Source organism: Nycticebus coucang, chromosome 4, assembly GCF_027406575.1.
Source record: "Nycticebus coucang isolate mNycCou1 chromosome 4, mNycCou1.pri, whole genome shotgun sequence".
Classification (NCBI taxonomy): Eukaryota; Metazoa; Chordata; class Mammalia; order Primates; family Lorisidae; genus Nycticebus; species Nycticebus coucang.
The window spans coordinates 16,270,410-16,288,748 of record NC_069783.1 but is presented as its reverse complement, the minus strand read 5'-3'; the positions used below and the strand labels follow the sequence as shown (position 1 = coordinate 16,288,748).

Genomic DNA, 18,339 nt, shown 5'->3' with positions numbered 1-18,339 from the left:
CAACTCTGGGACAACTGAAAGAGTTTCTAAAGTTTGCAGTGCAGACAGAGAGCTGACCCCTACCCATGATAGCCACCTTTGAACCCCCCTCCTCCTGGCAGCCAGCCAGCTTCCCTGGAGACATTGTGACCTTGGAAACTTCTACAGGAGGATTCTACAATTCTGGCTCCATTGACATTGCGGGGCGAGGTAATGCCATGTTCTATGCATGGAGGGACCACAGAAGAGTATTCAGCAGCAACTCCCACCCCAGCCTCCACCCACTAGAGGCCAGCAGCACACCTCCCCCCTCCCAAGGCTGTGATAACCAAAAATGTCTCCAGATACTGCTAAATGTCTCTTGGGGGCAAAGATCATCCCCAGTTGAGAACCAGTATCCTACAGATAGAGTTAAAGGACCTCAGACACCTGTTTGGGAGCGAAAGGTCAGAAAGCTTGGAATGACAAATTGTAGTAATACTTCCTCTGCCCCTGGGGCTGAGGATATTCCCCCAACACTTGTTCTTTTAGGATTCAGTCATGGCATTTCGCTTGTCAGACAACCAAAATGTTTAAAATGAAGAAAGATAACAAGCAAGTTTAACCTTTTGTTGAAACTCAAAGCATGCTTCATAGGATTTGAGTCTAAAGGTTGTGATTTTCTCTGAGAGAGTTTTAAATTTCCTAACATTTTCAGTGCCACAGTGATACAATGGGCACATGCCCTAGCCTAGTTACAGACATACCACCTGCTACGGCTTTCCACAGGCAGAGCTGCTCCCACTAAATACACTGCACCTCCCGACCAAAGCTCTAATCTTGCGGAAACTCACTGATATCCCGGGAAAAAGGCACATACATGTCAGTTTCACAGTCTTGCCACTATTCATCAACCACAAACCAATTTTCAATCAAATTGGAGAGTAATAAAATTATAGAAATAATAGTGGAGGTGAGATTTGACCCTACCTCTATTTTGCTTAACTAATGAGAATTGCCACGCAGTGCTTTTTTCTTAAATAAAATTAAAATGCTTCAGACTGCCACAACTGGATTTAGTGTGCTAGAAAAATTTTACTGATGTTGAAATCCTAATAATCCAAGTCGTCAGAACCACACATCTCCCAGTGGGCAGACTGTAGATGACTGAGGTTATCCCTAAACTACTTACTTTTCCTAAATTACCAAATTTTAAGAAGTACCTTAAGTTAATATGATAAATCCTTTAATTAATGTGATATTTTTTAATCTGTCCCAAAAAGAAAATAAAAAATTCTCAAGGTCTAATATATTCAGGGACAAACCAGTAAGTACTTTTAAAGCAAAGCCTCTAAATGATTTTTGAAAGGTTAGTATAAATTAATTTTCTCCTGGAAACTCAGAAGGAGTAAATGCAATCCCATCTCCAGAAATCCCAACAGCTTGATGTATGTAACTAAACACCACCTTCCTCTCCTTGAGTTCTGTGTTTCTAGACAACCTCCCCCCGAGGAAGAGGAGAGGCAGCAGGGATACAGCTGTGTCACCTCCCCAAAGCAATCCAAGGAGAGGAAAACAGAGACAGCCAGACCAGGAGCCTCCCTGGAGCTGTGCATGCACATCACAGGAGGAAACACCAGCCCAGCATGGTTATACCGCAGTGTTGACAGAGGTCTGGGGTCACTCCGAGTAGCCCATGCAGCTACCAATTTATACAGGCCCGGGTGAATGAACTGCCCAGGCCCCATCCAACTTGTCGCTGAAGACCGAGGCTCAGGCTACAACCAGGAAACAGGCAGGTCGAATTTGCCCAACTGGAGACCCTGCACCAGTTGCCTCTGTCTCTGTGTTTTAAATGGGTGACATATCAAATGACTGTCACTGGCACACAAAAGAGGAACTGAGGGCAAGCATCTCTGGAGGGCAACTGGAAAAACCACACTGCACGGTGTTAACAGAAGTACAAACTGGTTGAAAGAAACCCTTCTAGAGGGCATTACAGCGATGTACATCACCAAGTCCCAGTTTCCCATTTTGGAATGTATCCTGAGGAAATAAGTCAGACAAGTATTCAACAATGTATGTACAAGGAAGTTCATTGCATTATTAATTATTCATAACAGTAAAAGAGACAAAAGCAACCTAAGTGTCCATTGGTAGAAGAATAAGTAAATGGACTGGGAATAGCCATGCAATGAATACTCTTTAGCCATTCCGAAATAATAATAGGAATACCTCCCATATACTGAGCTGGGCCCTGTGCTAAGTGTTTACATGTCTCAACTTATTTAGCCCTCACAACATTTGTACAAGCAGTGTTTTCATTGCATTCCTTTTATAGACAGGGAAACTGATGAACAGAAAAGTTAACTAACTCTCTGGAATCAACAGCTGTTAAATGACAACTCCACGATTTGAACCCAAACAACAAAGCCATTCTCTTAACCACAACACTCCAACGGCCTGTAGATCCATAAACAGTCACAGTTAAGATAAGGAAAAAAGAAAAATAATTACAATATAATATATGGCATGATTCTACCTTTATAAAATGTTGAATTTTTTAGAGTGGAATAAAAATCTATAAGAACATACAACAAAGTGTTAGATGCATTCTCTCTGGATAATAGAATTTACAGTGATTTTTGCTTTCTACTCCCTGTCAATATTGTGCGAATTTCTTTAAATGAGTAGGTATTACATAATACTTATGAAAACGGTTATTTCTATTTGGAAAAATAAAAGCTTATAAGCAGTTTTAGTCAGCATTTGGGTAGGGTAGAGGGGGAGTGAGAGAGAAACCAAGTGAAATTTCAGACATGCACTTCTGCATCAGCAGTGCGAATCATAAGCTGCTGCTGTGTGCTCCTGGTTGCTTTGTGGCATCCTGGGAACATGGAGGACAAAAGATAACATGGGTCTTACCCTCAGAGCTCATAGGAGCTTGGAAGAACCTGTAGGAGGGGAACAGGTAGTAGATAAGTAACTGCACTCCAAGGCACAATGCCGGGTACCACACAGAAAGGTACAGAGAAGGTTTCAGGGAAGTTTAGTTCAGAGTTCTTTGGGACTGGAAATTAGGGACAGTCACGTGAATAGGTAGCATCTGGAGCTGAGCCTTGAGGTCAAATATTAACAAGTAAAGGATCTGGTAAGGGTAAGAAGGCTCTTCTTCAAGGAGAGGAAAGAACGCACAAGACACAGTGGCAAGAAAGCTTGTGGTTTAGACAGAGAGCAGCCAAGAGGGGAGCTCGGCTATAAGAGGTAGTCCTTGGAGCTGGGGAGATTGACAGAGATTATGTCTTTATAGAATACAAACTATGCGTCTGTACTCTCCATATCTTTGTGAACTAGGAACGACTGAGGTGGGAGCTGTCCCTGGGAGAAGAAGAGGGACTGCCTGTGGCCGTACAGAGGATCTGAAGGTACAAAGGAATCACACTCCAGGCCTCCTGAATGTTTTAGCCAGGAACCAAGTCAGAGAAATGTAAAGACCTCTTGGCATTACTGCTGTTCCTTAGACATCTAAAAAATTAGAAGCTGCCATCGGGTACCCCAGTCCACTAGGAATTCCAGTGATCTGAAATAATAGCTGTGAATCCCACTCGTGCCAACTGAAATATAGACAAGAACAGAAACATTGGCAACATTTCATTTGTTCATTCCACCTTTGGGTTTCACTGAATCTGTTCTCCACCTAACAGTCAGAGTAGGGATCTGTACTGAGAATCCAGGAAGTCCTCGAATTTAGATGGGAATAAAAAAAATCTTTATTTTCACTAATCTTTAAATGAAATTTAGCAATTCCTTCCATTAAAAATGCAGGCATTGGCCCAAGATATTAGCCTTATGTCTTAGCAGTACCTGTGACTTTACATCAATAGAAATTGAATAATTTCAACTGTATCAGAGTTGTTGCAGATATCCCAAAATATAATTTGTGCTCATAATTACTTTGGAATCACATTAGTTACAGACCTACTGCTAGATTTTAATTAATGAGTTAACAAAGAAAGCACACATATTACTAAATCATAAATTAGTCTTACTATTTTGATAACTGTATTTTAATACAATAGGATTCCTGTATATCCTGTGACTTCTACCTTTTGCATTTAAAAGTGCTATTTTGAAAGGGGGTCATTAGCTGCTCCAGACCACTAAAGGGGGTCCATGGCCAAAAAGGGCGGTTGGATTGGAGAGGTTAAGAATACTTTAGCTAGAGGAGCGGTTTTCAACCTGTGGGTCATGACCCCTTTTAACCATATTAAAGGTTGGCGGCATTAAGAAGGCTGAGAACCACTGAGCTAAAGATTCTATCAAAACGTAAGTCACACTATGTTACTACCATGTTCCATTCTACTTACAGCTCCTACCACCCACCTTTCCCCCACTTTACTTGTCCATTCTCATCTTCTAACCCTCTGGCATATGGTATCCCTGATAATCCTTAATCAGGCCAAGTGAGGCACGTCCTGCCCCAGGCCCTTTGCACTGGCTGGTCCCCAAGTGCCCGTATGGCATGCCCCCTCTCCTCCTTAGATGTCTACTCCAGTGACATCTTTTCAATAAGACCTTTCTTGGTTACCCTATCTAAAATGTCAATACCCTCCCAAAGAACTCCTGCCCCCTTCTATGTTTTATTCTAATCATTAGTATTTGCCACTCCCTAAAATATATTTAGACACATATAGGCATATATATGTGTATATTTTTTTATTTACTATTTGCTTCCCTATGCCAGTATGAGCTCCACAAGTGTAGAGATTTTTGTTTGCCTTATGCACCATTGAATTTCTAGTGCCTAGAATCTCATCTGACACATCGTAAGTTCTTAAAAATTATTCTGTTGAATTAATAAACGAATTAATGAATTGGCTAACATTTGCAACATATCCTGTGTCATATTATAGTCTCTCTTGCCCATGGCATTAACTGGGAGAATAGAAAATGCACAACAAATGTACTTTTGAAACCATGTTCACCACAGAAGAAAAGTAGCTAATTTATCAGCCACTGAGAATTAGGGGGAGGAGGACACATTTTTTCCTTAGTTAAGACAGTTTTTACCAAAGACAAGATAAATAAGTTCTAATGTATGCACACGTACAAGTTATAAATTGGCTCAAATGAAAACAATACAATTGTATTGGCATAAAACCAATAAAAGTTCACTATCCCCGACTGCAATAGAAGTGATGTTGATTGATCAGATCATCACACGGAGTCTACCTGGCAAATACTAAACGGAAATGGACAGCATATTATTCATGAGTTAATGCAGGGAACATAACCCCACCAGACTTTGTTCAACTTAAACTGCAATTGTTAAAATGTAAAATTACCTATTTTAAGGCACCGCTGCTTACATGTTAAATTCGTAAAAATGTGTTTAACTCCAGTGAGGCCTAAAGTTGACAGAGCTGTCTTCACACAGACATATAAAAAGCACTTCGTCCCATTCTATAACCCAAAGGGCTTTGTTTTAACAAGAACAACCACTTCTTTTAGTATGATCTGCCAATCAAAGCTAAGACTGGATTTCTTATTGTTCTTATAAAATGTAAGCAAAGGACAACTAAAGTACTCCATTTCTCTGCACTTATTTTATCTGCCCTTCAAGACAGCTCTATCCTAATATCAAGAGCCAATTCCTGACCCAGACCTCTCTCTTCCCAATACCAGGCTCCCACTGGCCACCCCACCCACCAGCACTCGCCTCTTTCAGAGCATTGAACTGGCTTGAGAACAATTTACTCACTGTCTCCACACTTCACTATGAGCTCTGCAAAGGTAGGATCTATTTTTTTTTTCTTAGTCTTTGTATCCCTAAAGCCCAACAAATATAATGAATGAATGACAGAACTTCTTTAATCCCGTGATCAAGAGTCAGGCATTATTCATTTACAGATGAGGAAACTGAGGTTTGAAACAGTTAAGTAGAAAGCAGAGGTGGCCAGCCCAGGGAGGCTCGTCATACTTTGCTCCTGTTGGGGGTGGTTTGTTGTCTGTCCTTACGTATCGGGCTCACATCCTTAAAACAAACTGTACATTGGCCTTATCTCCCTAAAGAAGCCTAGGGACAATACCAATGACTTTTTCTGACTTCATCCCCTTTCTGTGAAGAGCTACAATGCATAAGGATGGGAGAAGAGTCATAATTCTTTCCATGCTTACTTTTATAAAGTATTTACATTCAATCTCCTTTATAGTGCCCATTGCAAAATAGCTTTTCTAGGAAAGAATTTTACCGTGCTTAATTTTGCCAGACATTACCTGAAGCATTTTATTATAGGCCACCTAATGCTAGACAAATACTATTATTACTCCCATTCTGCAAATGAGGATTCTGAGGCCATGGAGGTTAAATAACTTGCCCAGCCAGGAAGAGAAGTAGCTAATATTCAGAACCGAAGGTAAAAACCTAGACTCTGCCACAAGCCTGCCTTGATTTGAAAGCCCAGCCTGCCACTTTCTGGTTGTTTGACTTGACTAAATCATTAGGTTTCCTCATCTATTGATAGATAGGTGGATGTATATAATAACAATAATTGAATATAAGATGATAATAGTATCTACATCTAAGTGTGGTTATGAGGATTAAATGGGATAATATGTGTATATACCACATTTATAACAATGTCTGGCACATCCCAGAACTGCCACATCAATACTGACTATTATTATTTTTATCAGTAAGTATTGCCAGAGTCCAGAGCGCAAAGTGGAATTGTAAGCCCCCACCTACCTCATGCTAATTTGACCTGCCCCAGTCAACGTAGATGTAGGACCAGCCTACAGCAATACTGGGGAGCCGGCAAAGTCCATTCTACAGAAATCTAATTTCTTCAGCCCCTTCAAAAACATTGCTTCTTCCATCTCTACAAATAATGCCTGTGTCCCTCTCATACCAGTAAGGAAGGCTATGAGGTTAGTCTTTCAACTCTGGACACTTCCTACACCTATTAGGGTTCTTTGGACACAAGCAACAGCAACCGGTTATGACTAACTCAAAGAAATACAATTTTTTCCAAAGGCTAAATGAAGCTTCTAGAATCAAAGAGAAGTCCAAAGAGCCACTTCTGGAAAAAGGCAGGAGCCAGGGCCCTTCCGAGGAACCTGGAAGCAGAAACTACAGGAAAACTTAACAGAGGAAGAGTCTGGCCAGGGAGCCATCACAGGTACGAATTCACTACAGCGGTGTCTCCGGTCCTCAAGTCACACAACTGACAGAGAGTCTGGCTGGCTGGGCCTACAGCACCTGCCCACCCTATGGCTGTCCTGGGCAAGGACAGGAAGCCAGCAGAAGGAGTCTCTTGGGACACCCTCAGCAGTTACTGCTCCACCAAGACAGGCCCAAAAGAATTACGGGGCTTCAGATGTATGACCAAAAAATTCCATTTAATCTCCATCCCTGACCTTTAAAAAAAGAAGATGAAAAAGAAGCAGCATAAGGAATTTCAGGCATCAAGGAACAGAGTTATCTGAGTAACAGAGACCTAGTCAGGTGGGCGACCTGCATCCTCGAGGCCACCTGTGGCCCTCCACATCCCCAAACGCCGCCCTTTGACCAAATCCTAACTTCACAGAACAAATCCCTTTATGAAGAGAATTCATTCTGTAAAATTGGATTCAGTCAAAAGGCTGCACTCAGGGATCCAGAAGGCCACATGTGGGCATAGGGCCACGGGCTCCCCACCCCCTGCCCCTGTCTGTCCTCTATATCCACCAATCTACTTCACACCCCTCTGTCTCAACCCAGTCACGTTATACCCTGTCCTCAAAAGCGTTGTGCCATCTCCCTTCTAAAAGTCACTGAAGCTGTTCCCACTAATTGAAGTGTCCTTTTCCCTTCTTTTCCAATTAATTCTAGTTACATCTTTAAGAAATCGGCTCAAATATCACCTCTCCCAGGACACTTTCTAACCCTTTCTTCCCATATACACACCCCTGATGCCAAGTAGGCCTCTCTATCTTGTGCTTGCAGAGCCCCATTTCTTAGCAATACAGCGATGTCAGTGTCTGCTACAGCACAGACAATGGGACATGTGTGGAGAATTATAACTGAATGAATATCCCACTTAAAGGTAAGAGATAGGAATTTTCTCACTCACGATGGAGGGGGGAGGGCTACTGGCAAGGTGCCTTCACTCTTACCACCTCTCGGGGGGCTCCAGGACTCTGTGGTGAGCTCCCTAACGAGGCTATTGTTTCTCTGCACCCCAGCCAGCACCTGACAGTGCTTTGGCATTTCCAAAGGATTTCAGAAAAGTGTTTATTGCTGCTAGAAAAAAACAGAGTGCTTTTTCCCAACCATAAATCCTCAGCCAAGTGTCTATTGCTGTAATAAGTTGCCACAGTGACTATTTATTTTATGGGAGTAAAAAAAAGTTTCACTTAACTTTTGAAAAGATATGACAAAGTACACACGATGGTTTATATAGCGTCTGGTAAGTCCATTATTTGGAAGGTAGTAACAAACGTGTTTATACTTCACAAACATCCACATCCAGTCAGCTCCTGGAAGCCATCCTGGGAGGATTTTTTAAAATGCTTTGAACTACCCACTCTGACTAATTCTATACTTCATCAATATGAAAGAAAATTATAAAAATAATGAGGTCCTCAGGCAATGCAAGGCAAAAGAGTTTTCAATTTGACTTATTAAAAATAATTGTCACATTGAGTCTCCTTTCTCCAGTCCATTTCCTAAATACCCTCACCTCTCTCTGAGTTCCCAGCTTCCCCACATAAAGAATCAGGAGGAAGTGAGCTGGAAGGAAGAAGAAAGATCCCCAGAAGAACACTGCATCCTCCAGCGAGCCCAGCATGAGCCAAGCTTCAGGGACAGCTTCAGGCATCACCTCTGGACAGGTGCAGCTTCCCTTCTGCCCTGCCGGAAGGCCGTCCTCCCTCCACACTAAGAAGGCGCACACAAACTCCAAGTACTGTCAGGTAAAACACGGCTTTCTTCACCTGACTTTCACAATCAAGGTTTCCATGTCTGTGAGTTTCCCACTCAAGTTAGTTTCAATAGGGTAATTCAAAATAGTTTCACACTCTACTCATTTGGTAGTTTCTGATGAAGTTCACAACAGAATGGTGCAAAACAGGGTTTTGTACCTACCAGGTACTGTGAACACTATTTGGGTGACAAGCACATCTTTAGCTGGGACTCAAGCATTATGAACATGGTCCAAGTAATCTAAAACATTTGTACCCCCTTCATACTTTGAAATTTAAACAAAACAGAGTTTGGGCGATTGTCGAAGTTCATTACATAGACTTGGAAAAAATACTATGGTATTCTTTTGCAGTTTGTCTACATTTCTCGAATCAACTAAGCAGCCCACACTAATGAGCACTCTTGTCTCCTCAAGGGTGTGCATCTGCATTGATGGGCACGTGAAGCAAGTGTGTGGCCTCGTTCCCAGAGGAGAAAACTCCCCTCTTCTACACCACATAGTGCTCAGGTCCCAGGACTCAAAACCACCTCGCTATCCTCTCACTAGGATTCACATCAGCTGGGGTGAGGCAGCCTGAAAGCTCATCCTGGAGTCTAAAAGGGCTTGCTTGGAAATGGTTGCTCATTGCTCAAACTAACTTGCAAAGGAAGGGTTATAAAACAGGAGGGCCTGCTATGCAGCCTTCACTCTACTGATGTGGGTAACAGGGATGAGATACAGAGAAACTAGGAGCAAACCCTCTGGAGTTCAGGGCCACACTATGTAACCGTGTGTCCCTAACTCTTCATTTCAAACCCCCACATAATGAAACCAAATGAGAAGGCATAGTGTTCTGCTTTATGTCTGGAGAAGCTGGAAGACGAAAACTCAGTGCTCATCACCAAAAAGACATGCCACACTGACACTCTATTTCTAACTAGATCAAGGAGTCTGGGAACCTGCTTACAAGGCCAAGTTCTCAGGTACTGCATGAACTTTCACGGGATTCCTATTTGCACATCTCAAGAGAGGTTACTTTGTGGGAATTGTGTTTTAACGAGAATATTGGGGAGCATATGGGGGCATCAATACCTTTTTACATTATGGCAGAGACAGCTGGATGGGCAGACAGACACTGCTATACATAGTACTTTCCCCTTACATTTTTAACCAAGAGGACACAAGCTTTATCCAAGAGGCACAACCTTGAAATACCTCCTCAAGGGGGAATATTGTCCAGGCAACATCTAATCACCAAGGAAAGGAGGTTGGAGACCTATGTCACTGGCCTCTCAAAGGTACTACACTTAAAAACTGAGACCGTAAACACCCACAAGAAAAACATTGCCCCAGAGAGTGTGATTTATCAACCTCAATGACAAGAATGCTGAAAAGCCCTTGCCAGAACCCAGGCATCCCCTCTCATTCCAAATCTATAAACCACAGAGTATAACCATGAAGTTCTCTAATATCTTTGAACAATTACATTTTTACCTCAAGTAAGTCATAGGAAATGCTTTTAGTTTTACCTTGGCACATCCATCACAGCTTAGGAAAGCCAAACCAGTCCACAGTGGAATAAAAAAGCACGTTCAAGCCTCCAAATTTAGGCTGCTAGCATTCTTTTATCTCAACATACTAATTTTCCAGGGTTTAACTCAGTATTCCCAAAAGAAGTCTTATGGAGGCAGCAAATGACTTAACTGAGCTTTGGAGTAACTTCTAATTCTATGGCCCTATTTACACTCTCATTCCCTGCAACTAGAAATTGATCACTGGGTACTCTAGCCTCCTCTAAGGACCCATCAGACAATCTGTGACATTCATCATTGATCTTCAGGCCGGTGTATTCTCCCAAATGTGATGCAATGGCTAATTTTATGTGTCAACTTGGCTGGGCCACAGGGTACCCAGATATTTGGTCAAACATAATTCTAGGTGTTTTTGTGCAGGTGTTTTTAATTTGAATTGGTGACTGCTGAGTAAAGCTGACTGCCCTCCATAAGTGCCTCATCAAATCAGTTGAAAGCCTAAATAGAACAGAAAGACTGGCCTCCCTTGAGTAAGAAAGAACGGGCCATCAGATTGTCTCTGGCCTTGAACTGGAGCATTGACTTTCCTGGGTTGCCAGCCTGTGGGCCCACCCTGCCAATTTGGGATTTACCAGTCTCCATAACTATGTGAGCCAATTTCTCCTAATAAATATCTTTCCAAGCATAAACATACCCTATTGATTCTATTTCTCTGGAGAATGCTGGCTAACACACATGGGTTCTCGGAAAACAGGCCAGGCATGCCTCTCTTCCATGTCTTTACCAGACATCCATGAGTACAGAGGAAGAACCAGATAAGAAAGGATACTACTGAGACAGAGAGAGTGGCTTATCACCACACCCAGGGCACCCCAGCAGGCCTCCCCCTTCATACAGTGGAAGGGCTGGTGTCTCCTCACCATAAGGTTTATTACTACTATGTCTGCATTTAAGCCAATTTGAAAACAACTTATTGGTGATGATCAATCAGAAAATGCTTAGAATCCCAGCACAATTGTTCCTATATCCTCACTCATAGTTCTAATTCAACTTACAAAATATTCCAAAGCAACACGTTCAAACGATGCTATTAAAGAACAAGATTTGTAGGAAGACTGTGTTTTATTATTAATCATAAAATCACCAGGCCATGGGAGAAAACTGCAGGGAAAAACAAGTGATATGCTCAGAATTATTCAGATTTAGAGTCAGATCCAGAGCCAGAGCCAGGGTTCAAATATCTAATCTTCTACAAGTGCTGGTGCCCTGTAGTTATCTCTATACACAGAGACATATATGTGCTGATTTACTGAGAAGCTGAACTCAGCCTAAGTCATGTTCCACGTAGACAGCCACAGACACAAACCCAGCCCGACACCCCCACATCCCTCTGCTGCCTTTCATAACCAAGCTACAGCTGTGTGCTCTGCACTTTCTCACCTCCATTCATTTTTCAAGCCAGTCCCACTTGGCTTTAGGTCTCACCTCTGCTACAAGCCTCCCAAACTATTACCACACCCACACCTATCTGTTCTTCACAGCCCTCACAGATGATCGTGTATAAAGAGAAATCAGTTCCTGACAGTCACCTGCTGCAAATTCATTAACTCCTGTCCACAGCCCTCAGAACTCGGCCTAACAGGTGAAGCATGATCTGACCCCTAAACTCTTGTCCAAACTCCTCCCAGCCACCCCCACCGTGTTCTCCTGAAGTGATTCTCATTCCTGCCTGAGAATCCTCATCTGGAATTCCCATCCTCCCACTCTTTGCTGGATGGACTCCTGCCTGTCACTCAGAAAGAAATGCCTCTTCCTCTAAAGATTCTTCTCTGACCTTCTAGTCTACACTAATGCCCTCCCCACCCTAGTTATCTCTCCCATAAGTCCTTTTCAGTATTTACCACTACTCAAATTTTGCATTTATTTAATATCTGTCTCCCCACCGCTTTCCCCCCCAGATCTGTTTGTTTTGCCACATTATACCCAGCACCTAGCAGAGTACATATGTAAGTATTCAAATGCTTTTAAATGAATGCATGTGCATATTTGAATATGTAAAGGGAGTATATGTGTGCCTCCATAAGTTACTCATTAAGTTAACCCTGTTGAGCATCAAGTTGACTGATCAGTGGGACATCAGCAGGATATTTCATTCATTTAGGACTTCAGTAAGCCTCCTGAAGCTGCTGTCACTATTAATTGGTTATCTGTAACATTACTGGCTAAAAGCAGATCTTATGCCTTTATCATTCAACACTTGTGCAACTGAAGACACTATTTATACAGCATCTCCTCCAAGCAAATAAATCATGGCACAAGGCTCTGCAGGATACCAAAGAGAATGAGCCCCCTTGCCCTAGGTTATTAAACCTAGTCTAATAAATATTTTTAGCTTATTAAAGAGTTAACTTTTATAATGTGTGCATGCTGTGAAGTTTCAAAAAATGACCTAGAGAAATAATAAAGATGAGGATGGAAATTCTAAATCAGCTGCTACAATTTATTGTGCATTGTAAACATTGTTATTGTGTTCATCATAATTGGGTATTCACTCCACGCTTCACATAACAGCAGGTCCCTGAAAAAATAAAATAGCAAAAATCTTTCTCCACCTCCCTCATTTCGATTTAGTCCCCCTCCCCTGATCCCATTAAGCACCCTGGGTAGTCACGGCTGGCAAGCAAAAGCCAGCTTTAGGATAAAGTTCAGACGTAGCCACCTCCAAGGACTCCAGATATCTCACTGCCCTCCTGCTCTGCCCTCTAGTTCCAGACCTAAGTGAGGCAGTAAGATGCAGGATCTGGAGTCAGAGGACCCCCAGGTAAGTCCAAGTTCAAGGCTTCCCTTTGCTTTAACTTCTCCATCTGCAATATGGACTTCCTAACCTCTGTCCTGCCTTTCACTTATCACTCTGAGGACTGAAAGGAAATATCCCCTGAGAAAGTTCTGGCAAACCATAATAAGTTACACAAATGTGGCCAAGTCACTGTGATTGTCATCAGGACTTCAATATTTAGCATCTTATATTGTTTTATCTTGTGCTCATTGATCTTGAGTCTCCAGATCCACTGTAAAGTCAAGCTCAAAGACCACTTTGTAGGATCTGCCTTCCCTCACTGCCTGCACAGTGTACATACCCAAAGTAAATACTTTTGGGTTGGGTACTAGTTAACTTATTTGACAGATTTGACTCAGTGAGCCAAGTGTTCTGTCATTCTCTAGGGCCTTTTATATTGATAAACACATTCTCTGGAAAATAACCATGTTTGCTTAGCCTATGATAAGATCTATCTTCCTTTTTTCCTATCCAACTGAGAAGAATTCCACTGAAAAGCAGATTATTTTGGCAAAGGTAAAGAGAAAAATTTTCTATGCTGTCTTCAAGGTTCTTTTTAAGGCTGAGACACCAGACTCAAAAGTCACTTGATAACGGCAAGCTAACTCTACCTGTCACTGTTCAAAAAATTCAGTCTAAGATCCTACTAAGCATAGGGCATAGTGTTGGAGCTGCTGGGGAAAGAATCTCGGCTTCCTGTGCCCCAGCTGGGTGACCTTGCATAGGCTACTCAGTCTTGTCTCTTTTTCCTCATCTAAAGGAAATAATAGTAATAATAGAACACACCTGCTAATGTTACCATCAGGATGAAATGAGTTAACACTTGTAAAAACCTCTTAGTTGTTAATGCCCAGTACAAAGTAACAATAAATACCACAAATCGAGATACCTATAGCTGAACAGACCAAGACCCCCAAAATCAAAGTGACATGTTCAAGCCAAGAAGCTATACAGAAAGAGAGATAAGGGCTGGAGCACAGTAGCACTCTGAAAGATCCCTCTTCATGACACCTGATTAACTGGGGCCATAAACACTCCCACCTTCCCCTAAGCCTTGACCTACCCTGGATAGTGTCCTTCCCGCTGGTGAGAGTTGACCCTGTGCTGCTGGCCTTCTGTGTGACTCAGGGTGCACCCAGGGAGGCTCCATCTACTGCTGGCTCCCAGCAGTGGAAACTTCCTCATGCTGTTGTTATGAGGATTAAATGAGATAAGGCCTGGAAAAGTGCCTAGCAGAGTATCTGGCATATGGTATGCAGCCAATAAGCATTATCTGTTAAAGAAACAAGAAGGAAGAGGAGGAGGAAAACCCTGTGGGGCCTGCTCTCTCCAGGCTGACACATCCCAACCCCAAATGCCAGACACGGGCGGTTGAGTTGTGTGATGGAGCAGAAGGATGTGCGTCTGTGAAGGATTACAGCGAAGGGCACAACTCAGAAGGCAGGAGGGGCCTGCAATCCCCATTCTTCCTCTTCCTTCTTAGAAAAAAAGATAAAGAAGATAATTAGCTGGTGCTTTGCTGGCAAACCCAAGCTCCAAAGCATTGCATTTTTAATATTTTTAGTATTTCTGAAGAGCAAAGACTGCTCTGATCTCCCAACTTGCTCTCATACACCTAACCAACAAATAAGTGAAGTCATCAATGGCTTTTGTCTGTGATAATGGCTCAGACACAAGATTAAATTAAAACAGATCCCACAAGTCTCCTTCCTAGGACACTTTGGTTTCAGTGTTCTCAAGGACTTCAACATCACCTTCTTCTCCCCATCCCTATATTGACAGAAATTCCTAATTCTGAAATAAACTTAACATTAGGACAAGAGAAGGAAGGAATTCCGTGAAAAAGAAAGAAGAACTAGACAGGAAGAGGAAACCCTATCATCTTCAGAAGGGGAGAAGAAATCACACCATCTTGGGCTGGCCCCACAGCCAAGCCCCAGTCCTGGTCAACAGAGGTGGGGTGCTTGTTGCAAATGCAAACTGAATGAGTCAGTGTCCTCAAGATCACAACCCGGGTAAGGAATGGGATCCACACGTTCTACCAAGTTCAACCGCTGAATCAATGCCACCCTGTTTCAGCTCCAGATAACGGAAAAAACAAAGCAGTTGGACACATACCTTCAGTAAGGACACAGGTGCTCAGGAAAATGCTTGCTTCCTGTTTACCTGGGCAGGTACTTGCAAGTAGTCTAAGAAGAGGGGCAACCAGGAGTAATTTATACAATCCTAAGTGAATAGTTATGCAAATCGCTTAAGCAAATCCACGAAAAGAGACAGGAAAGGTTTTTGAACTGGTTTTCTTCAACTGCCTCACTCTTTTCAGAGGGTAAAGGTGTAAAACCAAAAGAAAGCTCCGGAACCGCAAATCTACTTACTGTCTAGGACAAGAAACACCTCCGCCCCTCCCCCTCCCTTCAAGCCCAGTCACCAAACCAGGGCCCCTGGGTCACTCTGGCAGACAGTCCCTAACTGTCTTCTGTCCCTCTGCGAGCCGCCTAACTTAAGCCCTCGGTTCAGTCTCCCCAGCCGAAACCGAGAGAGAGACACCAAGGGTGCAAAAGGTGCGATTTTTGCAAACAGGCGAGAAGGGAACGAGCAGGGATGGGGGTGCAGAACGAACCCCGCAATGCGAAAGGCGCCCAGCCAGGCTCGCCGCGGCCCCTGCCGGCAGGACCATCTCACTTACAGCCCAGGCACCTGAAGAGGTCGGGCGGCCACCCATCCAGGAGCGGAAAAGAGGAGTTCCTGACCCCGGAGCACCCATCCCCGCCACTGATTCAAACGCCGAGAGTCCTCAGGCGATCCCACACCGGCCCCACCAGCCCCAAGCCACCCCGGCCGGAGCGCGCCGGCAGTCCCTTGGGCGCAGTGCCGCACAAGGGCAAGGGCCCTGGATGCGCTCCTGCAACTGTCGCGGGGCGCTTAGCACCTCAGCAGGGCAAAGGGGGGGGAGGAATGACTGGAAAGAAGGCGGGGCAGGCGGCCTGAGAAGCACTTACAAGCGCCAAGAAAGCGCCTCCTCTCTAGGAAGGAAAGGAACAGCTTCCCAGCTAAGGAAACGCCCCGGGGATGCCCCACGCGAGGTGCCGCCTTTCCAGGCTCACCGACTCTCCCGCTTGCAGTGGGTCCTCCAGCCCGCCTCCCACCCCACCGCATGGGCCGAAAGCTGATCCTAGATACCTTCCTGCGGCTTTTAAAGAGACTGACACACCGTTTTGGCCGCCCGCAGCTCACGCAACAGGCGGAGCCTTAGGGCTCCAGCGACGGCGGGCTCTGGGGACCTGAGGATGGGGTTCCGCAACCAGGCGCCCAGCGGGATGCAAAGTCCCCTGCGGGCGTAGATCTGCAGAGCCACCTGGACCGCGGGGACCTGGGGCAGCAAACGATGAGAGAAGGTGCGATAAAGTTGCAGGGTCGCACGGAGAAGTCTCCGGAGCGCGCGGCACGGTGGGCACGCTAGCGGGTACCTGCAGGAGTCGGGGAGCGCCGAGGTCGCTCCGTTCTGCGACGCCGCCCGCCCGCGCTGCAGGGATCAGGCCTCGTGGCGCGGCTCCGCGCCCGCCGCCGCGGCGGCGAGGACAACCGGCGGCCAGCGTCAGTCAGTCAGTCGGTGGGTCTGGCCCGGCTGGAGCGCAGCTCCGGGGAGCTGCGGGCGGGGCGGGGCGGGGCGGGGCCGGTCGCTGGGCCGCCGCCCCATTGGTCCCCGCTCTGCCCGCCGGCTCCGCCTGGCTGGCAGCCGAGCACCCCGGGCCGAGGGTGCGAGCGCTTGCGGACTGCGGGGATCAGACAGCGAGACATGCGGAGGGATGAATGGATGGACTTCGACCCGGCTCTGCAGGATGCGCACCCGCGCCCAGGCCCAAGTGCACAGTCACCCCCCGGAGCGTCCGGCTCTTTCTGGGTTGAAGCAGGAACGTGCAACCTGCACGCCCTCCCGGCCCGAAGCACCGCGGTCCCGCGGGGAAAAGGTGACCTCCTGCCCGGCCGCAGAATCTGCGGCATCCCCTTATTGAAAGTCGGGGCCTTAACAACACTTCACAAATTTGCGCGGGTGTTCTTAACAAGTCGTGAGCCCCCAGCTTGTTTTAAAACAAAGTGCGAAGGAAGATACAGCCCCATTCCTGTCGATGTTTGCCTCCAGTCCCGCTGCCTAAAGACTCAGCACAGCGTGAAACAGGGTAGATTGTCCCATTCCTCAACTTACCAAGTCAGAAGAGGTAGCTGGACATTGTGCCAAGCAGGTACACCTGGTATGTAGAAGAGGAACGAGTGGAGTCGGTCCGCTTTCCGACCGACGAAGGTTCCAGGGAGTCCGGGGAAAATGTCTTCAACCAAGGTTGAGGAACAAACCAGGACCTCAGCGAGGGCAAAGTGTGGTCCAGAAGGCATGGCTGGCCTCTCTGCACTGAGCGAGAATGCTCGGTGACAGCCAGGAGGAGAAATGGGACGCTTGGGACCCACCCCCGCGCTCCCCCTTCCGCCCCCAAACTGCAGATTTTTAAGTTCTGCAGACGTGCAATAATTCCTGGGAGCCAGCCGCTCCAAGCTGGAGGCGCCCGTGTTCCCTGGGTTCCCACCTCACATCGTGCTCTCTGTCAGCCGCCCCCAGCCCAGCAGCCGCTGACCACTCACCTCAAGCAAGCGCCTAGAGAGACCACACAGGTCCTGAGCCAAGCGCTGGGGAGGGGATGGGGGCAAAGGGTTGTATGCGAAAGGTGACACACTTTCCTGACCTGATCAAATGCTCTCTGATACCTGTGGGTTTCCAGTTGTTCTTTTATCAAAAACCCACATTGGGAGTCAAAGAAAAGGGAGCAATGCTCACAGTATCTTCAAGGTTTCGAAGAAGAGGTGAAATCTGCACTTCACGGGAGGATTTGGCCCAGGGAAGAGGATAGCAGCAGACAGGTAGGGCAAGGGTCATCTTCCCTGGAAGGCCTGTGGACACACCAGACTGCGGAAATTTCATTTGCCTTGTGGAAGGCAAGTTGTGGCACAGGTGGATATGAGCACCTGTGGATATGTTTGGGGCCCTTTGTCTCTAATCTCACCACTGTTTGGTTTCTGC

At 45.3% G+C, this 18,339-nt stretch overlaps 1 protein-coding gene across 6 annotated transcripts in view; it reads right to left on the bottom strand.

Annotated features, from left to right (window-relative positions):
- Positions 1-17,729, bottom strand: part of KCNS3 (potassium voltage-gated channel modifier subfamily S member 3) — a 38,121-nt gene extending 20,392 nt beyond the window's left edge. For 2 of the 6 annotated variants that reach the window (XM_053588142.1, XM_053588147.1), the window contains exon 1: positions 16,739-16,866. The gene's annotated coding sequence lies outside the window, so the exon portion shown is untranslated. Of the gene's footprint in view, positions 1-14,334; positions 14,750-15,389; positions 15,629-16,451; positions 16,642-16,738; positions 16,867-17,475 lie in introns of those variants that run through there. The other 4 variants (XM_053588143.1, XM_053588144.1, XM_053588145.1 and 1 more) reach the window with 4 other exon arrangements.
- Between the last annotated feature and the right edge of the window lie 610 nt (positions 17,730-18,339).